At 35.0% G+C, this 26246-nt stretch overlaps 1 long non-coding RNA gene across 2 annotated transcripts; it reads left to right on the top strand.

Moving 5' to 3' along the window:
- Positions 1–18621: 18621 nt before the first annotated feature.
- LOC132051468 (uncharacterized) lies at positions 18622–25248 on the top strand. Of its 2 annotated transcripts, XR_009413716.1 has the most exons (3): positions 18703–20702; positions 21304–21423; positions 24746–25248. It is a non-coding gene; the product is annotated as an uncharacterized LOC132051468 (long non-coding RNA). The 2 variants fall into 2 exon arrangements; XR_009413717.1 differs by lacking the exon at positions 21304–21423 and having other exon boundaries at positions 18622–20702.
- The last annotated feature ends 998 nt before the right edge of the window (positions 25249–26246 follow it).

Raw genomic sequence — 26246 nt, forward strand, 5'->3', positions numbered from 1 at the left:
CGGATTTACTTAGAGCTAATTTTGAAGATTACACCAAATGAAGCAATAGGCAAATTGTTAATGATCTTCTGCTATCGGGCATAAAGTTGCCAATTTTTCGTGAGGAGAGTTCATTAGTTTTAAAGATTACACCAAAAGAATGCAAAAGGAAAATTAAGAATGATCCTTCGTACTGTGTGTATTACAATTGTCAGTTCTCCCATCGCCATTCATTGAAAGAGAGTGGAGGAAGAAAGGAAATTGGGTTTGATTCTATTCAGGAGTGTGTATAGAGTCATATTTGGAAGAATGAATCTTAGTCATTAAATTTACTAAGTGACACGTGTCACCAATCTAAAGGGGGACTGGAGGAACTTGAGGGAAGAGGCATTGCAGGGGAGCCCCATCCGAGGGAATCGAAGTGTGGCCTATTTATCTTAATGCAATTTTTATTTTCTACTTTTGCCGAACGAAATTTTATTTCGTGACCTATTTATGAACTGTCTCTCAACTTATCAGTTTTTCTTATGTTCGACTGTGAGTCTTGCCAATAGATTGTTCTTCTTCTCGCTCAGCCAATACTTTTTTATTGTTATCCAAACCAAAGCATATGTTAGGTAAGTTTTTACCTTTTTATGTTCTCTTAATTAGCTTGTATATTTACATTAATAGGCCATATTCTTTATGTACTTTATTAGGCATAATTGTACGTAAATGCTCTAATATTTACATGATTCTATGTGAATAATCCAAACATGTCCATATAGTTTTGATGAAGTCTTAAAAATATTATACTACCGATATTTATTTAAGGGTCCAATATTCTTCTAATTGTCTTCATATACAAGTCACGAAGCATACAATTCTCTATAGCAGTTAAGAAACAAAGATGATCAGTAAATATGAATTTATGGTTTCATGACAAGGCAATACTTGAACAAGAAATACATAAGAGATTGTTATTCGTTTAATTAAATAGGATCAAGATTCACATAATTTTCTTTAATTTTTATTTCATGACTCAACCATATTTCATTATAGTATTTATGTAATTTTTACAGTTTTTGTACTTATTAATATACTTAACACGCGTAATGACTATCACAAAACTCCTTAATGAAATTTCTTTTTCCTTTTTGATCCTTTAAAAATAGATTCCACACTAGAAAAATAACAATTCAATTATTTTCTAATACTTACAATTTGAAAAATAAACAAATTTTATGTATTGCATTTTTTCTTATCTGAATTATGTAATATACTAATTTGTAAAAGAAAACCACGTGTTTCGTTAGAAGCTTGAAAAAAATTGCAAATTCACGTTAAAATTTCACTTGTAAACAATTTATGGATCAAAATCACATATTCATAGCCCATATTTTAAATTACAAACCTACAGCCCAACATTTCATGGCCCAACTTGAATATTCACCTTTATACAACAATATATAACTTTATACACCTACTGTAGATAATGCATACATCTTGTATAATAATGTATAAGACTAGTATACAATATTATACAACAATATATAACTTTATACATCTACGTAGACAATGTATAAACATTGTATAAAAGTGTATAATAATATATAAGACTAGTAAAAAAGCAAGAGGAAAAAAAATGGCTATGGCGGGTAATTAAAAAAAGATGGGCTAAAACGGGTAAATATTTTGCCATAACTGGCATACAGTGTAAAATTCCCATTTCTTTATAGTATTTATGTAATTTTTACAGTTTTTGTACTTATTAATATACTTAACACGCGTAATGACTATCACAAAACTACTTAATGAAATTTCTTTTTCCTTTTTGATCCTTTAAAAATAGATTCCACACTAGAAAAATAACAATTCAATTATTTTCTAATACTTACAATTTCAAAAATAGACAAATTTTATATATTACATTTTTTCTTATCTGAATTATGTAATATACTAATTTGTAAAAGAAAACTACGTGTTTAGTTAGAAGCTTGAAAAAAATTGCAAATTCACGTTAGAATATTCTTTTTAGTTTAGGACTCTTAATTTTTTATAATAATATTGTTATACTTATAGGCAGTCAAACGGTACTCCTATGACGGTTTTGTACAGACGAATCTATATCGATATATTATTAAAAAGAAGATAGATTTAGGACAAAAAATAGTTAATTAGTTATTGTTTTGAATTTTAAAATAATTAAATATCAATATATAATTTCACGTGAGGGTTTTAATAATTAGTTATTATTTGCCTTTAAAGTATACAGTTTTTTTTTTAAAAGGTTCTTTTTGACAGTTACTTTAAAATTGCCACCTTTTTTTAAAAAAAAATCAAATTTTTACAGTTATTGAGTTTATAGTGGCTAATTAGTTTGTATTTTAGAAAAGAGGAATATCATTCCACATCAACAGTGGTTGATAGAGTATTCTTCAGTTGAAATATTCTTTTGAGTTTAAATGTTGACAAGTGGCACAATTTTATTTATATATATATATATTTTTTTAAATATCTAATTTAAAACTACTGATTTACATATAATTCAAAAATAAAAAAATAATCTTAAACGGGTTACACAGTTTTCTTATGAGATAGAGATAAAAAGGGACGTGCGACGTGCTCCTAATTCAATTCCTTCACTTTCTCCACAACGTGTATAAGTTTTTCATCAGTTCCAAAATTGTCTCCCTAAAAACTCTTTTACCTTAATCCAAATAATTAATCACCCCTCTTAAAGAAAAAAAACACACTAAAACAAATACAACCAAGTGCTGAGCAAGAGAGAAGCCGGAGTGGGCAACAGACGGAGGCAAGTAAGCTTCATACATTCTGTTGATATATAACAGATGTAGCTAAGAATTCGTCATACATATTATAGGAAGTTGTTTTCTTTTTTACAGTTTGTTCAAGATTCAATTTTATGATTATTTTCAGAATTTTTTCTAATGGGTTGACTGTTTGTGTTTGTTTGTTTGTTTTTTTTTTTTTTTTTTTTTTTTTAAGGAATTTTGAAGTTTCCAAATTTATTTTTTGGTAATTTAGCTTCTGGGTTGCTCTCTCATTTCAAGTTCAGCAAGTTAGTTTTCTTTTTTACAATTTGATCAAGATTCAATTTTTATGGGGTATTTTTCAAATTTCTGCTAATAGGTTGAGTGTTTGTGTTGTTTTCTATTCATGCATTTGGAATAAAGATGTTGGGAAAACTCACCACTAGCACTTTAGTGGATGTGATTGCAATTTGAGGAATCTTTGCAGGGCTGATGTGTCACGACACATTTTAGGATCGCGCAGACACCTACCATTCCCACCTCGATAGGTGAACCCTTAACCCAAAACAAAGTCATTTGCAATAATAGAACAAGATTCAGTAATCCTCAAGTTATAACATAAACAAAATGCAGAAGTGAACTCATTTGTATAAATAAAGCGGAAGTGTTTACAAACAACTTTTAAATACACTGACTCATTTCCCATGACCTGGTCTAGACTAGTACAAGAGCGACTAATTTGAAGGCAATGTACAATGAAAAATAAAAGACTTAACCTCCATCTAGGAATAAGATGATGGAGGTCTTCAAGATAGGCACCACACATCTCCCGGAAACTCCAAACAGCCAATAACCTACACAACTCTACACCCCGAGAGGGATGTAGCAAGAGTAGTATCAATACAACACTAGTACTTGTAAGTATCATAAGCCAACAATGGTTAGAACATCATAACGGTAATAGAATCCACAAATAAGCATAGTAGACCATCCTAAGTCACTTATACATGTAACCTACCACTCGTTCCAACAAATACAAAGACTTCTATCATATTATCGCACCGTTACTAAACCACTTCCTTAACATTTATCCTTATTCACGCTCTAGCTCTTCTAGTAATCCATTTGGACAATTGGGTTTTGGTTCCATGTTTTGGACAATTCCTTTCTTGTCTTTGGATAATTTGGTTTGTAATAAGTTTTGGATGGTTTTTCGCCCTAGCCGGGCTTTGTTTATGCAACTAGTTTTCATGAAATAGCTATGTTGTTTGAGTTTGATTGGAATTGTACAGGTTGGATAACAAAAGGAAGGCTAATGGTTTGGGGCTTTAGGTACACAGCTTCCGCGGTCGATTCTTCGCTGCAGCAGTCACGCTTCAGCGGCAGATGCTGCGCTATAGCGGTCGAGAAGGAATTGAAGGGTCCGCTTCAGCGGATAAGTTCCCGCAATAGCGTTACCGCTAAGGTGGATACACTGTCGCAGGCGCGACTCATGACAATTGAAGGTAACGCCCCAGCGGTCCTCCATTGGCCGGAGCGGCACCACTGGCGCGGTATACCTGCCCCTTCAGTGGCACCACTGGCAGTAACATATCTTCAATGCCCACTTTCTTGAGCAATTCTAGGAACCGCATCGGGAACTTATCAAGCTAGGGTCAGTCCAAACACACCACATATACATAACGTTAAGATACCAATTAGAATCACCTAGATACCAATTGGACACACCGAGATACCAATTTGACCGAAGCAAAGACGATAAAAAAGAAAGGAGGAAATTTTTCTAAATGCCCTATAGCCTCCCGTGGATGGGCACGGACGTCTCGTACCATTCCACGAGACTCTACTAGAGATTGCTCTTGTACTTGTGAGACCGGTAACCTAGATTCTAATACAAACTTGTCACGATCCATTTTAGGATCGTGCGGGCACCTGCCATTCCCACCTTGGTAGGCAAACCCTTAACCTAAAACAAAGTCATTTGCAATAATAGAACAAGATTCAGTAATCATCAAGTTATAACATAAACAAAATGCGGAAGTGAACTCATTTGTATAAATAAAGCGGAAGTGTTTACAAATAACTTTTGAATACACTGAATCATTTCCGATGACCTGGTCTAGACTAGTACAAGAGCGACTAATTTGAAGGCGATGTATAATGAAAAATAAAAGACTTAACCTCCATCTAGGAATAAGATGATGGAGGTCTTCAAGATAGGCACCACACATCTCTCGGAAACTCCAAACAGCCAATAACCTGCACAACTCTACACCCCGAGAGGGATGTAGCAAAAGTAGTATCAGTACAACACTAGTACTGGTAAGCATCATAGGCCAACAATGGCTAGAACAGCTTAACGGTAATAGAATCCACAAATAAGCATAGTAGACCATCCTAAGTCACTTATACATGTAACCTACCACTCGTTCCAACAAATACAAAGACTTCTATCATATTATCGCACCGTTACTAAACCATTTCCTTAACATTTATCCTTACTCACGCTCTAGCTCTTCTAGTAATCCATTTGCTTAATTTTTACCATTCCCCACGTTCTAATATTCATCACTCACCTAAACCTAGCAAGTCATTAGTGTCATTTAGAACCACACTTTCCCAATCCAAGATCACAGCCTATGGTTATAGCAACTAAGCCCAATGGTGCTAAGTTCAAGAGTATTCATCCAAGACCCAAGTATAACTACAGTATCCCATCCCCATTTATTTTTATACAAGAATCTCAACACAATCCATATCAAGTCCAAGCAAAAATCCAATCATGCTAAGCACATAAGAGAGACACCAAAATGCGATAGTAATATATACCAAGTCTCGGTCAATGAACTCTGAATCCATAAATCACAACCTTATCACGCATCTAAACCCAATTGTGTCAAGTATCAGTTTAACCAATCTCAACCCTTATATCACAATAATATCATAACCATATCACAAAAAACCAAGAGGTACAATCTAATGCAATAATGTATGAATCATGAATGCAATGCATATGCACCGTACACATATACTCCGACCGATGGAACATCAAATCTCGGCGGCACAACCCATTGGGAACCTGCGAAGTCCATGTACCAGTCACTCCGCAAACAGCCCAGAGATGACTACTTCCAACCAATACGCCTTATATCAGTCATTCCGCACACAGCTCAGAGATGACTCGATATACAATGTGTTTCAATAGAATCTGTATTTCCTCCTCACTTTCCATCCTCAGTACCATAACAATGCAATATCAATGAATCATGGGAACGAGTATGAATATGATGCAATGTAATATCAAACAACCAATTCAACCCCAAACAATACCACACATGGCACACAAGCAATATCACTAATAAGGCTACACAATACGCCACAATGGAATCATAATTCTTATCGCAATATCAAATCAAAGTCAAGTACCGCCATATCATTATCATGACAGATCGCTAATCACCAATATCCAATGTCTCAACGTGGCAACCAGCCAATAAGTAATTAGAACAAGATAAGTCAACAACGCAATGGGGTGGCTAGCCCTAAATCATACACAAGGCTAAACCTATGGCAATATCCATCCCAAACTTCATACCCTAAGGCTTTCATTCATTCTCCAACCATATCATCTAACATACGCCTTGCTAATCGAAGTCTCACCATAAGGTCATCATAAATCTACCACTATATTAGTAATACATAATAACCACTATTTCTTATACGTTATCAATCTAAAATATCCATCCCAATCTCTAAAATCCTATAGATGCATTCTCCGCTTCATCTAACAAGCGTATATGATAGTCTAACCGGAGTCTACCAAGAGAGGGAAGTCGTAGCTTACCTTAAGGCTGAACAGATGCATGAACATCCACTTGGACTCCATCTTCTATCTTTGTAGGAAATTGTAGGTCCGAGAGGTCTAGGAACGATGGATAATTTCAAGTAAGCAACAATTTAGGATTTTGGGTTCATAGGGGTAAAATCATCATTTCTCAAATAACATCTTGATTCTCAATTAATGCTACTTAACCTCCTTTTATAGAAATCAAGGTTTACCTAGGTCAAACTTACCTCACTAATTCACATTCCTCATCATCAAAGCCTAACAAGTTAACCCATTTGGAAAAAGAAGGATTTAGGCTTAGAACTTGTTATTAATCTAGGTTTTTCAATAAATAAGCCATCATTGAGTTACCAATACACTAGGTCAAGAATACCTCTTTCATCTAATTTAGCCCTTTAGAAAATGTGAAGAAATCTCTATTTAATGACTTGCCATAACCATAAATCATATAACAAGGGAGGAAGAATTAATGAGAGATGAAATGGGGAATTAAAGGATGTTACCTTCCCAAGCATTTAAGTCTCTTAGGCTGAAAATTCTCCCTGTGGCGGCTGTAACTTTGGGGAAATGAAATATTAGGTCAGTGTCGTGGGGCTTTCGCTTGGTCGACCCGCGGCGGGGCGCGGCCGGCGGTCCGCTGCCGCTAGCGGCGCCGGCGGCGTCTAGGCCGCCGAAGCGGTCTCTTCATCCTTCCCGCCTTTGCTTCGGCGGGAATGGGTGGCGGGCATGGCCCAGCTATGGTGTTTGTCTTAGCGGCGGGGCTGTCTGGCCGGGTCGAGGGCTGAAATTTGATATTTTAATTCCTACTCCCACGATGGGTCCAGTTTGGCTAGATGTTCACTGGGAATACATAACGAACCGAACAAGTCCAGGGTGTCAAAGTTGTGAATCTTTTGAAATTACGGTAACGACTAAACGGGTCGTGACATGATATTTTAGAAAATTGAAGACTGAAAAGTAAAGCAAGGTAAGGTTTTACATCTGAATGAAGCTTCAACGCAATGTTTAACTCTTATATTTTGCATCTTCATATGATTCTTTTGGAATATTCTATAAGGAAAAAAAGAGAAGAAAAAATATGCAGAAATTGCATAACAATCTTTGTTAATCGATACTATCTATTTTTCACTTTGGTGACAATTTATTTTCTCGATAGTTTGGCTACTTAGATTCACATGTTGATGTTGTGTATTTCGTGTGCTTTTTGTGGTTGTTTCATCTTCGCCCATGTTGTTGTGGCCGCTTCTCTGGCAGATTGTGCTACGTGAACTATCTTTTTGGTCCTTCAATAATTTTCTTTTTCTACCCAGTATTCTGCTGCATATATAATTTGTAGTCTAGTAAACTGCTTAGGTGATCTGAGGAGATAGTGGTTTCTTCCATATCTTAGTCATTTCATTCATCAGAATACCTTACATGTAGGTCATTAATGATTATGACCTTAGGAACATCCAACATGGTGATAATTCCTCATAAGGTAAGTTCATACTTTTCCTGTCTTTAGTTTCAAGAATTGAAAACGTCAACTTGTATTATTTTATTATGCTTTATTTGTTCAAATTTTATTGAGCATTTCACAAAGAATCAAAGTCAATGGTGAATTGCTCTGCTTTAGAAGATATTTCAAGTAGTTTGTGGTGCTTTAGAAGGTAGTTTAAGTAGTGTATGAAGGTCAATCTTATTGATGCGTTGGCATGTTGAGCAACTATTGATTAATTGACCTATAAATCTTATTCCTCTTAGATTATATTCCTCTAAAATTCGCTTTTACGCTAGTACGTCACACAATTATAGAAATCACTAGGAGACAAAAACATTCAATAGAACTTAAAACTGCTTCTTCGAACTGCATGATAATTTTTTATCTGTATTCAAGTAAACCCTCCAATCAAATTTATCTAACAGAAACAGATGTTAATCAGTCTCTAAAGTTAAGGTTTCATTGCTTTTTGTTGTTCCTCATCATCATAAATGTGGTCTTAGAGAAGGATAACATAGCCTAAGTAAAGTGGCAGAGAATGGGTTATTACTTTTCCTTTGGAATATAAATCTAAACAAATTAAACGAGCGACATGTACACAAGCACAGGGACTTTAATAATGTGCATTGTTCCCGATCATTTTATTCTTACTTTAACCAAGTATTTGTTTACTTTGATATCCATGCTTGCTTAGTTTTTTCATCTCCACTTTAGGGGAAAACCTGCCCCAAGTGTTCGTAAGGGTGTCCTTGATCTCGGCAAGAAAAAGTCTGCTGCTAAACCTCCAAGAATCTATTCAGTCTAAGACAAGTGTCTGCCCTGCCTCAATAGCAGTAGGCACTATCGCTCTTATTTTTTAGGCTAGAGCTAAGAGATCCGTTATCAACCAGGGGAAAATTTTAAATTTCAATACATTTTGTCGAAAGAAAGCAACTAATTCAATGTGGGTTTCAAAGATTGTATTATATTTTTCTACCAAAGTTCATGTTCTTGGAGAGTTCACTTTGTCTTAATTCTCAAAGGTCTATTCATTGTCAATCCCCCGCTACCCAAGATAGAATGTTTGTTCAAACTCTTTATTTTTTTCAACTAAGGAACTGTTTGATCGCTAACTTTGTGTTTTGGTTTCTGGGGTGCACGGGCTTTCTTATGAATATAAATCAGTCAACATTGACAATGGAGAACAGTTCACTTCAAGTATTATTTTTGATATTTTGATGGAATCCGCCTAGAATTATTCTAATAAAGATAACAGATGGCATCTTATTTGCTATTTTGAATGCTATTATACCAGCATGGTGTTTTGAGATTAACTTTTTTCTTCTTTTTTACTTATTGGCATGGCAGGGCAAGAGAAAAGGTAATATTTCATCCTTTGATAGCTTATACTAGAGTCTCCAGGAACACCAAGAAGCACTATAATTATCACCAATAGATATGATGCTCTTGAGTGTGTGTGTGTGTGTGTGTGTGTTATGACTGGAGGAAATCATAACCATTTAAAAAGTTTATGAGAATATGAGATTCACAAAGGGAGGGTATCTCCTCTAATATTGCACAAGAGAGCTTGGCTAATTTTTGGGTAGAATAAGCAAGAGGAGAAGGTCTTGCTTACTCTTGTTAAGAATTTTTTTTTTTATATATTTTTTTTAGTTACTTGGAAATACAATTTTGATGTAACTGGAACTATTATTTGTCAAGGAATTTAAAGGTTCGTGTGGTGCGACTTTGGCAACTTCCACATCGGGAGAGACCAGCAAATCATTCTCACATACGCGGTTCTACAAGACTAAGAGGTTAGTATTCGACTTTTATACTAATCTCTAACACTATGTCTTGAAATGCTAAAACTGGAATGTGTGTGTATGCGTCGATGTAGTGCAGTAACAGGTGTGATTTCTATGAGTATTAAAAATTCAACATAAATCTGTTTGTATGAATGATTTTTAATACAAGCACAATATCATCATTTAGTTACACCGAAGTATTAGTCTTACTTCTTCAAAATCACTCAAAAGATTAATCTGTCTTTTTACAAAATGAATATGCAATCTTGATGGTGAACTAACATGTTTTAAGCTTCTTATCATAGTGTAAGTGCAATACAGTTGAGTCTAGCTAATTGTTCAGTTTTATACAAAATAGTGGTGGATTATATTGGCCCCACATGAAGTTGATGTTTACCACTAGGTGAATTATTGTAACAGTGAAAAATTGATTATGACTACCATAAAACAGTCTAAAACTATATCTATATTGTTAAGATAAAGGACAACTTTTGAAAATGTCCATGGAAAGTGCAGCTTAAAGTTGATAGGAATGACATGAAGATACCAAAGTATGCACATAGAAAAATGTGTGTACATGTTTGTTGTGTTATTGTACCTTTTTTTTTTTAAGAATATGTATTATATCTTTATTGGGTAATTTTCCATAATATCGTGAGGTTGTCTACACTGTAATGGCCATAACCGAAGATGGAGACATGTAAATTTTTTATGAAATACCTTTTTATATTTTGCCTATCTAATGAACTTGATGCATTATTGAACAAGGATGTTATTATGAAGCAATGACAAACTTATTTTTATCAGATAAATCTAAAATGGTTTTGCTTACGACTTATTGTCTTCACTATAACTGCTTATTTGTCTCATTCATTTTTTAATTTTTTATGACAGGTTTGATATTATGCAAAGAGATATTTATGCTCTGATCGGTATCACTTTTACTATTAAGAAGCATGGAAGTTGTAACGACCCGCTAGGTCGTTATGTACGTTTTGACCATTTTACCTCTGCCGATTTCTTTCCAAGACTAGGAGCGAGTCTGGTGATACCTTAAAGATCCGTAAATTCTAAAACAAAGGCATTTGATTGTATTTGTACATTTGGTTGAAAACTTGTTTTAATCACGTTGGGGGGGGGGGGACGGGGAGGGGCGTTGGACCGAGTAAATTAGACCTCCGTTGTGAATTCCGAGGCCACGGTGAGTCCGTAGTGTGTTTTTACATGTGTGTACATGTTTGTTGTGTCTGTAGGACCTAGGATTGGTGTTGGGATGTTGGGTGAAAAACTGGTGAAAAACCAGAGGTCAGTGGTAGGATACGACCGCTGCAGCGGGCTGGGGACAGTTGTAGCGAGTCCGCCACAGCAGGGCGCCAGTCGCCGCCGCGGGATTTCGAGTTTAATGAGGTCCGCTATATCGGTGGGATTTTCTGCTACATCGAGACCGCTTCAGCGAAGAAATGACCGCTGCAGCGGTCGACAGGAGGCAGAAACCCACTTTTATATTGCAAATTTCGAAGTCATTCACCACATAACACCAAAAACAGTTCCCAAGAAAGTAAGAGGCAATTTTCCTAAGGCTTGGATTGGTTCTTCTCTGAGGGTAAGTCCTAACCTTTATGTTGTTCATTTCCTTTTCTTCTTTAAGTTTCCTGACTAGTCAAGGTTCTTTAATGGTGAATGAAAATTCTTGAACCCTAGAATTGTTAAACCCTTGCATAATTGATGGGTGGTTGATTTTATTGTTGTTTAATCATCTAGGAGTGTAGGCGATCACCTTCTAGGAAGGGAATTTGATTATTTATTATGAGAATTATGTATTGAGACTTAGGGTTCCATTCAAATGGAAACTTTGGCCTAAAAATTGTTTTGAAAAGGGATAATTTGATTAGAAACCCACAAATTGGAAAAATATGACTGTTGGGATTTAGAGTATGATAAATTCGTTGTTAAATGATAGTTTCACCCATTTGAAAAGGGTAGAAATAATTGGGTCTTCTTCCTTAATTATTGTTCTTATTTGATTAGAAGGTCTATTGCTTACTTAGCGTTATATTCCTAGACTTTGAGTGTTCCGAAGCATTACAAAAGGGGAAAGCTCGTGTGGAGTAGCGTGCATTGTTCTAGTTCTGCATCTGAGGTAGGTTATGGTTTACTTGAGTTAGACTTTGATTAGTTGATTATATATGTAGTAGAATTGGCGGGAGAAAGCATGATTAGGCTTTCGGACTTGAAGACTAGTTGGATACTACTTAGGTTGGTATGACTTCTGATTATGTGGGCTTGTCGCCATTACTTTATGGATTGAACATGAGGTGTACTTGTTGTGAATTGGAAGGAAGGGGTTAATATATACTCTTCTTGATATTTGAGATATCTTGTATGTTCATACTGTTGTTGAGTTGATTATTCTGATCTTGATATGACTTATGGCATGAGGGCTTGTATTCATTGATACTAATATTATTGATTAATCATGCTTCATATTAGGTTATGGACTTGAACCACGTTAAGATTCATCCTGTGATCGGATACAGATACATATATAAGACACATTTGACAGGGGTAAGGATGTGGCCTAGTTATGGGCTCGTGATCCGAGGTCAGTTCTGGAGCGAGTGGTACATGGACACCACGGGTCCCCTGCAGGTCATGACTAATGAGCAAAAACAGTTGTTGGCATGTGTGTACGGTCGAAATACTATCATTGGTTGCATTTCATTGCATTTGACTCATTTTTAATTCTATGATTGGTTGATGAATGTTTGAGGATATCATTTGGTTATGTGCTGTTGTGCCTATCTGTCTATTCTGTTGATTTTATGAACATATGCATGATACTAAACTTAGTCGCCTATGATATATACCGGTACATAGTGTTTGTACTAATACTACCTTGCTGCACTTTTTATTTGAGTGCAGATTATGTGCCAGAGACTTCTTCCAGACCTCACATCTAGCTTGAGGCTATTTGTTGTTCAGATCAGAGGGTGAGCTCCTATCTATGCCATGCCGCCTGAAGATCTTTCTTATCTTGATGTCTATTTCATTTCAGACATTTATGCTATTTCAGACAGCTATTATTTCTTAGACAGCTTTATATTTTAGAGTCCTTGTACGATGACTTTCGGATCTTTGGAGTTGCAATAGTTTAGAATTCCGCACTTTTATTTTATTATGGCATGACTAGACAGTTTTAAGATTAACTCAATTGTTATTGATTTATAGTTGGTTAAATGAATGAGAATTTGGTTAAGGGGGTGGTTCGCCCACCAGGGAGATAGTGTGGGTGCCATCACGATGGGTTGGGTCGAGACGAGTACGGATGTACCGAGTCGAATATGCGACTTTTCCATTTATATATCTTCCGTGACGATCTTATGCTAATGGATCTATGTGACTTATATCCACGCCACATTTGGTGCGGCATTGTATCCCGTATAAAAATGCATCATTTCTTAGTGCCATTTGAGCACGTATATTTTCTCTTATCACATTTACCTTACAACTAATTTTAGCTTGCGATTAATTAGACTGTGATTACTTTTATTAACTATTAACCGTGCATTGCAAGGGTATATATACTAGTTAGAATAAACGGAAGAAAGAATCAGTAAAGTGGATCAAATCATCAAACTTCTAAATATGATCAACACAATTATCATTTTACAGTTTGCAATTTTCTTATTAATTTTTATATTACAACACGAACACATCTTTTGAACAATATTTATGTTATTTTTTTTTTAAAATGTTCTTATTAATACAAGGGACACGTGCAACAAATGCACACTAAGACCTAGCTTTTAAATAAAGTGGAAAATTATTCCGAAAAAAAGTGACTAACTTTATAGTCAAACGGGTCCTTATTTGTACCAAAACATAGTTGTATAAGTCGAGTAATTAGTAAGGAGCCTCCACGTGTAACATCATAAGGTGTTGACAAGAAGAGCCACGTTGATGGATGAGCCGTTGCAGCCCTCTTGTTCGAGTAATCCCTAGGAAACAAAACAAGTACACAATAGACCCCTTATCGATTCTTCAGTTTCTTGGAAGAATTAACTTATGGTGACTCTCAAGTTATGAAATTACTAAAGGTGATATGTGGGGATCATCCCAAGTCAAAACTCAATTAAATTTGGGATTAAGGAGATTGGGGTCTAAAATGTATTTTTTTAAAAACTTTTTAAACTTTTACAAAACACAAAAAACCCACCAGCCCCCCTTCTCCTCCTCCCACCCCTCCTTCCCCCACCCCACCTCTCCCCTCCAATTTTTTTTATTTTTTTTTAAGTTTTGATTTTTTTATTTGCTTTTTCACCAAAGAACTCCCTCCTCCTCCCACCCCTCCCCCGCCGCCCCCCCCCCCCTCCCAATTTTTTTTTTTAAAAGTTTTAATTTTTTTATTTGTTTTTTCACCAGCCCCACCTCCTCCTCCCAACCCTCCTCCCCCCACCCTCTCCTCAATTTTTTTTTTTTTAAATTTTTGATATTTTTTACCAGCCCTCCCTCCCCCCACCCCACAAAAAATATTTAAAAAGTTTTGATATTTTTATTTTGTTTTTTCACTATTCCCCCCCCCCCCCCCCCCCGCGCCCCAACCCAACCTAACCAATTTTTTTTTTTTTTTTAAGTTTTGATAGTTTGTTCACCAAATTTTTTCCCCACCCCCCCCCCCCCCCCTAAAAAAAATTTGTTTTTTCACCGGGCGCCCTTCCTCCTCCCACCCCTCACCCCCTCCCCCTCCCCCGTGACCCAACAACCCCACCACGTTCACCCTCCCAAAAAAAATTAATTTTGGTTTAAAAAAAAAGTTTTGAAAAGTTTTTATTTTTGGACTTTTCAAAACTTTGTTTTTGTTTTTGGTTTTTTCCCCCACCCCCCCTAATTTTTTTTTTTTTTTGTTTCTTACTCCACCCACCCACCCCAAAAGAATTAATTTTATTTAAAAAAAAATTGTATTTGATTTTTTGCACCCCATCCACCCCCCACCCAAAAAAAAATAATTCTTGAAAAGAAGTTTTGAATTTTTTTTGTTTCTTACTCCACCCACCCACTCCGCCACCCCCTCCTCCTCCTCTTTTGCTCTGTTGCTTACTTCTTCTATTTAGAAAAATGTTGCTCAAGAAAAAAAAAAACAAACTCACCCGATTTACGTAATTTTTGGAAGGATTTCATTCGTGTAGCACTGGGCATTACTTCATGGGTTATTTCCGCTCATCTGGTAAGTAAAACAATGTTGTTTTATTTCAATTATTCATCTGGGTATAGCTGCTGATTTTTCAATAATTTACAGTAGCAGTTACAGTTGTTGCAACAAGTGCTAAAGATGTTGTATAAGAACTTCTGAATTTATTGCAACCACTGTTGTATTTTTCGCAACACTTGCTACAATTTTTGCAATTGTTGACTAATCTGTTGCAACAACTGCTAAAATGTGTATAAATAATTTAGCCTACTTGTTGCAACAACTACATTAGTTTTTGGACATATTTTACAGCTATTGGATGAAATAGAGACAATCGAAGTTGTCAACTAAGTGATCAGTTGCAATAACTCACCTAAGTGATATGTTGATCTTGTTCAAATCACAAATGTATGTTCTGTTGTTGATAAATTACTGAAAAATTTCCAACAAGTAATAAATATATTCCAACAGCTCTGTAACATGTTGGAGTTATTCCAACAAGTAAAAGGACTTGTTGCAACAACTAGTTAGTTGTTGAACATATCACAACTGTTATTTTGTACTTTTGGAGCCGAAAGGGGGCTGACGAACAATATTTATAAGTTTGTATTTTATGTTCTTGGTGGATTATGATGGATGATAAACATTATGTCATTTATATATATATATATATATATATATATATATATATAATAAATCTATTGCAACAACTTCAGTATCAATATATTATATGTTCAATATGTATTTAAGTTTTTCAAATTATGTTCAGTAGTTTCAAACAAGTCATAAAGTCATTGCAATAATCAAGGAAGTTGTTGCAACAGATTCTCACTTGTTACCGCAAATGACTTTCTTATGTTCGATAGTTTCAACCAAGTTACAAATTTGTTGCAACAGATTCCAAATTTGTTGTTAATAATCAAACATTCTTTGAGATGTTGCAATGTGATTAAACAATCTGTTCGAAATAATCAAAGAGTTGCTTTGAGTAAATGGTTACAAAGATGAGTAATGCTGCATTCTGACGATTAACCTTGTCGGTAAAAATCAATCAATCCGAGTAAATTGTTGCAACGGTACCGAGTAATCATTGCAATAAATGGCTCAGCTGTTGCAACAAATCCAACAGTTGTTGAAGCTTTTGCAACAAGTTACTAATATGTTGCAACAGATAACTCAAATGTTGCAACAAGTTACTAATATGTTGCAACAGATGACTCAAATGTTGCAACAAGTTACTTATCTATTACAACAGATTGCTCATCTGTTGCAACAATGTACTTAGTTGTTGTAAAATATTCACTTTATTGATCACTAAATAATACTGATTTCCTTTGTTTATCACTAAATATGGGTGAATCAAATAGTTCACATCAAGTCACTTTAATTATCACTTGATTTAGTGCATAGTGACTTAGTTGATCATTTGTCCTGACTCAAAATACTATCAAATTGATTAAGTATATATATTGATCACTAAATATTATTGATTTCCTTTGTTTATCACTAAATATGGGTGAATCTAGTAGTTCACATCAAATCACTCTAATGATCACCCGAATTAGTGCATAATGACTTAGTTGATCATCTGTTTTTTACCCAAAACACCATCAAATTATTAAGTATATATATTGATCACTAAATATCATTGATTTCCTTTGTTTATGACTAAATATGGGTGAATCAAATAGTTCACATCAAATCGCTCTAATGATCACTCGATTTAGTGCATAATGACTTAGTTGATCATCTGTCCTGACTCAAAATACTATATATATATATATATATATATATATATCACTAAATATCATTGATTTCCTTTGTTCATCACTAAATATGGGTGAATTAAGTAGTTCACATCAAATCACTCTAATGATCACTCGATTTACTACATAGTGACTTAGTTGATCATATGTCATGACTCAAAATACCATCAAATTGATTAAGTATATATATATATATATATATATATATATATATATATTGATCACTACATATAATTAATTTCCTTTGTTTATCATTAAATATCATTGATTCTCTTTGTTGATCACTAAATATGGGTGAACCATATCATAGTTGTTGTAACAATTGCAGTATCTGTTGCAACAATTGCAATATCTGTTACAACAATTGCAGTATTTGTTGCAGCAAGTAACATAACTGTTGAGCAAGACATATCACTTGTTGGATAAAACACAACAAACTACCTAATTTCTGCAACAAGTCATTCCACTTGTTGGAAAAATTCAAACAACCAACCTAGTTGTTGTAATAAGTCGTGTCACTTGTTGGACAAACCCCAACAAGTAACTTAGTTGCTGCAATAGATTTGTTAATTGCAACCAGTCCTGTCACTTATTGGATAAAGTCCAACAGATAAATGGTTGTTTCAACAAGTCCTCCTATTTGTTGTGATATGTTCAACAACTAACTAGTTGTTGCAACAAGTCTTGTTATTTGTTGGAAAAACTCCAACATGTTACAAAGTTGTTGCAACATATTTATTACTTATTGGAAATTTTTCAGCAGTTTATTAACAACAAAACATACATTTGTGATTTGAAACAAGATCAACATATCACTTAGGTGAGTTGTTGTAACTGATCACTTAGTTGTTGGTGACAGCTTTGATTGTCTCTGTTTCATCTAACAGCTGTAAAATATCTCCAAAAACTAATGTAGTTGTTGCAACAAGAAGTCTACTTGTTGCGACAAGTCAGTGAGTTGTTGAAAAGAGTAGAAGCTGTCCAATAGCTTTCACAAGAAGCTGTCCAATAGCTTTCACAGTTGTTGCAACAAGTAGGCTAAATTATTTATACACATTTTAGCAGTTGTTGCAACATATTAGTATAGAAGTTGCAACAATTGCAAAAATTATTGCAAGTTTTGCAAAAACTAAAACAGCTGTTGCAATAAATTCAGAAGCTCTTATACAACATCTTTAGCACTTGTTGCAACAATTGTAACTGCTACTGTAAATTATTAGAAAATCAACAGTTATACCTAGATGAATAATTGAAATAAAACAACATTGTTTTAATAACCAAATGAGCATAAATAACCCATGAAGTAAAGCTCAGTGCTACACGAATGAAATCCGATCTGAAAATTACGTAAATCGGGTGAGTTTTTTTTTTCTTGAGTAACTTTTTTCTAAATAAAAGAAGAAAGAAAAGAACAAAGAAAAAGGGAATGATTTTTTGGGGGGGGGGGGAGGGATGGGTGGTGCAAAAAATCAAAATAAAATTAATTTTTTTTGGGGTGGGTGGAGTAAGAAATAAAAAAAAATACAAATTTTTTTTTCAAGAAAAATTATTTTTTTGGGCGGGCGAGAGGGTGGGTGCAAAAAACCAAAATCAATTTTTTTTTAAAACTAAAATTAATTTTTTTTTGAGAGGGTGGGGTGTTGGGTCACGGGGGTGAGGGGTGGGTGGAGGAGGGGGGCTAGTGAAAAAAAAGTTTCAAAACTTTAAATTTTTTTTTTTGGAAGGTGCTGGTGAAAAAATAAAAATAAAAAATCAAAACCTTTTTAATTTTTTTTTTTTTTTTGGGAAGGGGGGTGAGGGGTGGGACGAGGGGGATTTTTTCCTGACCAATTTTAGATAATTAGAATTTTATTAAATTGAGTTAAAATGTTAAAAATAAAATTTAGGGCCAAAATATTAAAAATAAAATTTAGATCAAAGTGTTAAAAATAAAATTATTTGATAAGTCCAAAAACCCTTAATTACTGATCAAATTTTATCACCTCTTCTAGATAATTAAAACTTGATTACCTCTATTCAATTTTAAAACCTTTTTATCACTCATAATTAATTGCAGCTTCTTTCTGTTCTTCTTCATAATAACGATGACGTCGGCGAAACCCTTTGCAGGCATGCTCCGTGCCCGTCTTAGTTCGGGGCTCCGAACAAGAGGAGGACACGGCCCGAACCCGTTTACTACGCCGGGCCACCAAGAACGGCCCAACGGGTACCTGTTCAACCGGCCTCCACCACCAGCTGGTCAGTCCAGGAAATGGGAAGATTGGGAACTCCCTTGCTACGTCACCAGCTTCCTCACTATAGTTATCCTTGGTGTGGGCCTTAATGCTAAGCCCGATCTCACCCTTGAAACTTGGGCCCACAAAGAAGCTCTTAAACGACTCCAACTCGAATCCTCTTCTTCCCAGGTCCAATCTGTCGATGCTGACTGATCTTTCTTCATCTCTATATCTCTGCTTCTGGGGTTAAGATGAAAAGGGTATAGGATTTCCTCTTTGGTGGATGATGCCGAAAATAAATGTTAACTATTGACTTGAAAAATTGTTCCTTTTTACCGCTAATTTTGGATGCATACTGCAGCAATTATAATGCTTTCTTGCAGGAACAATTGATATTCTTTTCAACTTATTTTTTTTTTGGAGTTTGTGTCTCTTTGCTTTATCAGTACTCCCTCTGTCCCAATTTTAAGTGTCTTAGTTTGACTAGGCACGAAATTTAAAGAATAAAAGATACTTTTGAATTTTGTGGTCCTAAATTAAAGATATATGTAATGTACTAAAATATCACTTGAATCTAGTGGTTTTAAACTTGCCACGTAGTATGCTTGAATTGTAAATTTACTAAATATAGAAAGAGACACTCTTTATGGGGCAAACCAAAGAGGAAAGTAAGACACTTAAATCGGGATGGAGGGAGTAATATTTTAAAGATTATGTTACGATCTGCTCATGCTTACTGGTTAGCTTACTTTAGTTTTTTTGATAAGATCAGTAGCAATTCATTATAAAATATACTTGCTTGGTAGCTAGGCGTGTCAAATTTGTAGGATGATAGGCAGCTACACTATGTGCTCACAATCATACATCTGCACTGGTTTAACAATTATGTTGGCAAGAAAACTGCATTCAAAAGGGTGAAGGATCATGCGACTCCTAGTTATCTCACTTTACAAGCTTTTTCATTTATTAGCTAGTGTTATAATTACGAATGGTAGCTATGTATTACTTGAGATGTGATGCGCTGCTAAGAATTGATTTTGCTTTCTTCAGTCTCTTATTTTGGATAGTGTGGAATAACTTTATTGATGATAGAAGAATTCTAGCTACAGCAATATACTACAAAGTGAGAACCTACAAGAACATATGGTTCTCTATGAAGATAATCTTCGATACAAATTGGAATGATCTTGCGTTCTTCACTTTTTAAGTTATTCTTCCATTTTAGTACCTCTGTCCTGCAGTAAGATTGTTACTTGAATGTCTGGGCTTTGAAGTAGAGTCGACTGTTTGATGGGTGAGCAGAGTTGTTCAAGCGATGGGGACCCGCACACCAAGTGTCTTGCTACATGTCTCTAATTCTTCTTGCTATTTAATTGGTTTTCATGTATGAACAAGGTCGAGGCTAAGAGTTGGAACACCTCTTGTATGAAGTCGCAAGGATATACTGCTTTTATGCCATAACTTGAGTTGGTTGACCCTAAGAGGCTTCAATTGTCAAGTACTTGTGGGTTTGAGAATAGCCATGTTGGTTAGGATGTCCATGTTTGGCTGAAGTTCTTATAAGATCAAAGACTTGCTAAGTCTCAGATGACAGAATTGTTGGATGAAAGGGTCGAATCAAATGCGAAGTTCAGTCTCATTACATGCCCTATTTGCTCACTACATTTTCCATCCATCCCCATCAAGGTGGAACTTTTCATGTCTAAATTGGTTAAAATACTCCATTTATCGGATTTTATTTTATTTTTATTAAAACCATCCACCTAGGCTTTCACCTCCTATGGTGTTGGGGGATTTGGAATGACCTGTACCTTGTATATTTGATTCCAAGAGGAGAATACATGAAGGAGGGGGATATGGAGCCTTACCTCCTCAAAAATTATGTATGGTGTTGGACATATCCAACCCTTTACTATTGGGATGATTCAGGGATAGAAGGTAGTTAACATAAGCTACTTCACATAAATGTAACATTGTCTATGCTAGCTTCCAGATTGTCTGTGTTTCTCAAGGCATTTTGGTTAAAAGATGAATCCCTTTTATCGGGAAAAGTTTTTGGACAACAAAAGATAGAAAAGAAACTTTTCTATTACGGAGTAAATTCTAAAAGAAGAAGCAGTAGAACACCATGACTGTTGGGGATGATCATCAATAGAAAGTGTGTCTTCTTGTGTCTTGCCTTGCTCTAAAGTTTGGCATTTGCATTTGATCCATTCTCATCTTCCCTTTTGTGTCTCTAGGTAGTTCCATAATGGAATAATACATGATTACATCTTCCTGTTAATAGCTACCAGTTTTGAAAAGGGAATCAGCAACAGAATTTGCCCGTCTATAGCAACCTCCAAATATTGATTATGGTCAACCAGAAGTAGCAATAAGCATCTCATCCCTCAAATTTGGCGACAATGTGAGATATTTTCTTGATCATTACAATTAGTTTGTGTTTAATTAGTTAAATAGTTATACTTTGCAGCAGTGTTATTAGTGGCTCCGTTAAGGCACACTTCAGGTCTGACATAAGTTGCAACTTAGGTTGTGCACTTTGCCAAAGTTAGGTGGTGCTTTTATGCAGGCACCAAGGCACTAAGGTGTGTTCTACTGCTCTCCCTCTTGAATAGGTAGGTATTAAAGAATATATATAGTTGACAAAGCAATATATTTTCTAGGTAATCGTCATAAGTGAATGCGTTAGTAAATGGAAAGAGGATACTAGAAATTTAGTATAAAAAGGCAGCTATTAAATCTGATTAGTTCTGAAACATGATTTGCCTGAATCTTATTTAATGTATTCATTTGATTGTAGTAGATCATCCCTGCTATCTAGCAAATTCTTATTTGTTCTTATTATTGCTTTTCTTGTATTGCATATGTTTTTAGTTATAATTTTTTTCTTTATTTGCACCTTCCTTCACTAATCTCAGATTTTAGTACTCTTTTTTCTTAAAGTCATAACAGACTTTAGCGCTTTCTACATGGTCTTGTTTGTTGATAATGTGTATAACTATCATTGAATGGCATTTTCTCCATCTTTTTACATTTTTTTGTGCATCTATTTTGTTAAGGCAGATGGTGAAAATTTCCTCTCCTCTGATTCATGATAGCTAAGATCATCTTATGCAATTAAGTTGATTTAAAAAATATTACGTAATATAGTGCTTTTAGTTGAAGGTTGTGTTCTTTCTTGTTTTTGAGAGTTGCAATTTTGAATCGTAAAACTCCTGGTATGGTTGAATCGTATTAGCTTGGATCAGTCCAACGAACCAGTTTAGTGGATTGTAGAGTGCTGATGGTGAAGAGTAATATATGTTTTGAATTACATATCAGCAGTTAATGTCTGTGGAAGTTTTGCTTCATTTGTGTCTTCCTCTGAACAATTGCTTTTGGCTAAATAGACTGAGTCTCATTATTGCAGTTGTGTGATTATGTTACCTGGACATTCACTATTAGCAATTTAAAGACCTTTGCTATAAAGAAACTCTTTCCTGCATGAAGTACATTTTCATTTGAATTGAGGCGACGTTTTACTGGTTAAAGAATATGTTATCTCTGATCAATTTTGGGACTAGTAACTTAATGAACAATGGTTGTAATAAACTGGGTAAAGCTTCTATGGCATGACTAGTTAAACTTGGATTGTGTTTTTCCTTCCTAATAGAAAGTATGCTTTGGTTCAGGTTAGATATAATCTTTGGTTGAACATGTAGTGGTTGTATCATCCAAGCATATCGTCGTTTGTGCTACTTGTACACAATTGTTTACTATGCATAGCTTGGCCTAGGCAAAAATCAGATGTATTTAAGTGGATGTCTCTTCATCTAAGAGAAATGATTAGGTACCAATCATTAGTTTGATAAGCATAAAGGGGCAGATTACCGGAGCAAATTGTTGCGGCCTATTTATTTATTCTTCATATTCTGGTTAAATGAAGGACAGCAAACAAGCAGTTGTATGAATATAAATGCATATCATCAGAAAGCATGAAATGGCAGGGAGTTAGGAGTTTAGGCTTAGTGATAAACAGGTTACGTTAAGTTCACTTTGATCATGGATCTGCATTCATGGGAAGAGATGACATCCTTGCCTTGTTTGTGTCCGTGCTGCTACAGTGGTGCAGATGTATAGGAGATATTGTGGTGCCAATGATTGAACTCGGTAACTCCTTAATGTATTCTTGTGAGAACGATGTGTGAAATTTGGTTATTGGAATTGAGTGACTAAGTTCTTAGCCTAAATCCTTGCTTGGGATGAATGTGGACCGAATTATTGGATGGATGAGTGGAGGCACTTACTTGTGTCAGCAGTATTATGCAGGCTTGTGCTTTCAGATCTTTATTCGTAATTTAGGAAATAATTTTCTTCTGTGAACTTTTATAGCAACTTATTTAGTATGAATAGACAACTCTCGGAAGTTCTTGGAACAGCTCTCTTGCCACCCACTTCTGTTGGCTTGCACTGTGTGCTGCTTGCCATAGCTGGTCATGGTCCTTCATTGCAGGGTTGATTCGTTATAGCGCATGATGAAAAAAGGTGGAAATAGTTTTAAACAATACATAAGCTGTTCTAAAACTGTATATACATTCCTTTTCAGATAGTAATTTTTGCTGAGCTAGGTTTTGGTGGTTCTCTCAAATAGCAAGTTCCAAATTGCTTAAGTTCCTTTCATTGTATCTTCATCATTTGGCATTCAGGGTTAGGCCAGGATATTATCTAGGGGTATACAAAACATCGTGTCAACATCTTTAAATACCTCAAAATCTGACGCTTCCTTTATTATAAAAGAATGCCTCGTATAGTGCTTTGGTATTATTTCCTTTTGCTGTTTTTTTATTTTATAAAATGCTGGTGTTTAGGTCAGCATGGGTGTACATGTACGTACTTAGACTATTCTGCCTTGTATTTGTAAACCTTATGGGATAACTCCGGTCATTAAGATTTAGACACGGGGGAAATATCATTTTTAGTGTCTTAGGATTAAATCCAAGTCTCATGGTTTTCATCCATTTCCATAGCAATACTCATGAGCTTAAGGGACCAAACATGATGCAGCAAGGAGCTGGCAACTCAAATGATGGCTAGTCTGGTTTTAGCAAGCCATGTCATTTATATTGTAGCGGATTGAAGAAGCCATAATAATAACACCACGTTGAAACTGCACTTACACATAAGTAGGTTGAGACCATACCGTGGGTCTTGGGGTGGGTCAGTAGTAGGGGTGTATCCAACTTACAAGCTATGGTTCATCTGAACCCATCTAGGTTCTGGCTATATTTAGTGAACTCAGTAAATTTGATGAAAGTGGTAGAATATTGAATTTGAACCCATAAAGTACAAACTCTAGATTCGCCTCTGGTCAGTAGACACGGCTTTTGTGACCCTTCATGGTTTCTCCAATCAAACTATGAAGCTTTATTAGAGGTCACCTTGTTCCTGTGATGTGAGTAGATTTTGATTCTCTGATTTGTCAAAGATGAATCTCCAATAACTACGCCTTAATTTTAAAGTAAGAGAGAGTCAGTTATATGAATTTTCATTTATATCACTATTTAATTTCATCTCAATGGTTTCAAACATATTATGATTAAGCTTGAACTGGAGTAAATCAAACCCATTCTTTCATTAGGCCTTGTATTACAGTATGAGCTCACATCTTATCCAGCCTACTTCATTTGCTTGCTTCAGTATGGAGCATATAATTAGTGAAGTAATAATAGTTAAGTGTTTGCTTAGAGATTGATAATGAGGTACTTCTATGCACGTGGATTATGACGGTTAAAGTGGTGAACATGTGGTGGTTTCTTAATGGTTACTTCAAGCCCACGTTTCCGGATACATTATGATGGGACACTCTGCGTGCTGAAGCAATCACTTTTATTAAAACTTTGAAATTTGTTACGTGTAAAGTTTGGATTATGTGAGTTGTCTCAGAAAAGACATGTCTAATTCTTAAGTTCTGGGATAGATCAACTAATTATTTATGCACAAATGTGGCATCTGTAAATGCAGTTAGTGTACATTGTGTTTAGAAACTTATTGTTTAGCACATGTGGTGTTGCACTTTTATCTATCTATTCGACATGTCTCTCGAAATTATTTTCCTGCACGGATATAATCTGAAATCCTGCAACTTTTACGGCCAATTGGCCTATTTAATAGTTGTACACCATAATTACTTTGAACAAAATGGGATCGATCTGAGCCAATTTGTTTGATGTAAGGCCTGTTTCTTTAAACATATCTGCTAGCCCAACGTTATATATAGTGTTCTGAAAATTTTACATTATCCGGATGTAGAAGTTAGAACTCTTTTCCTATGCGTAAAACTATTCTTTATTCTCAAACTCGTGGATTTGACCTTTCCTTACCTACGAGACTAAGAGCCTGTTTGGATAGGCTTAAAAAAAAGCATCTTATAAGCTAAAAACAGCTTATAAGCCAAAAAAAATAAGTTGGGGTAGGCCAACTTTCAGCTTATAAGCCAAAAAAAAAAAAAAAGTTGGGGTAGGCCAACTTATTTTTTTTTTTTTATAAAAACGTTTTTAGCTTATAAATCGCTTTAGATAAGCTAAGCCAAATCGGCTCAATTAATTTTTTGGGCTTATTTTAAGCACAAAATAAATTTTAAATTGGCCACAAACACTAAAAAAAAGGCAAAACGACTTTATAAGCAACTTATAAGCCAATCCAAACAGGCTCTAATACTATTATCTCTGTCTCGATTTATGTGATATACTTTAAAGATGAAACTTAAGAAAAAAATAAAGACTTTCACAATTTGTAGTCTAAGCCACAAATGTTTGTGTGCTATAAATCATCTTATTAAAAGTGAAATGAAAAATATAAACCTAAAATTATTTTTATAAATATAAATGATATCTTTTCTTTTGGAAAAGGTTAAAAAGAAAGTTGTATCACATGTACTCTCATCTCGATGAAAGAGCCAACCCATTTTCCATTTCAAAAGCTAGTGTCCGTTTCTAATTGTATGATATTTGGAAATCCAACAAATCGCAGCCTAAGTGAATTTTGTATTTGGTTTTTGGACGTCTCATCTCGATGAAAGAGCCAACCCATTTCCCATTTCAAAAGCAAGTGTCTGTTTCTAATTGTATGACATTTGGAAATCCAACAAATCGCAGCCGAAGTGAATTTTGTATTTGGTTTTTGGACGTTTTCTGGAAAGCTATTATTTGGAAGTGTTTTTAGAAAGTAATTTCTAGTGTGATGTTGTGT

The sequence above is a fragment of the Lycium ferocissimum genome, chromosome 4, assembly GCF_029784015.1.
Source record: "Lycium ferocissimum isolate CSIRO_LF1 chromosome 4, AGI_CSIRO_Lferr_CH_V1, whole genome shotgun sequence".
In the NCBI taxonomy this organism is placed as follows: domain Eukaryota; kingdom Viridiplantae; phylum Streptophyta; class Magnoliopsida; order Solanales; family Solanaceae; genus Lycium; species Lycium ferocissimum.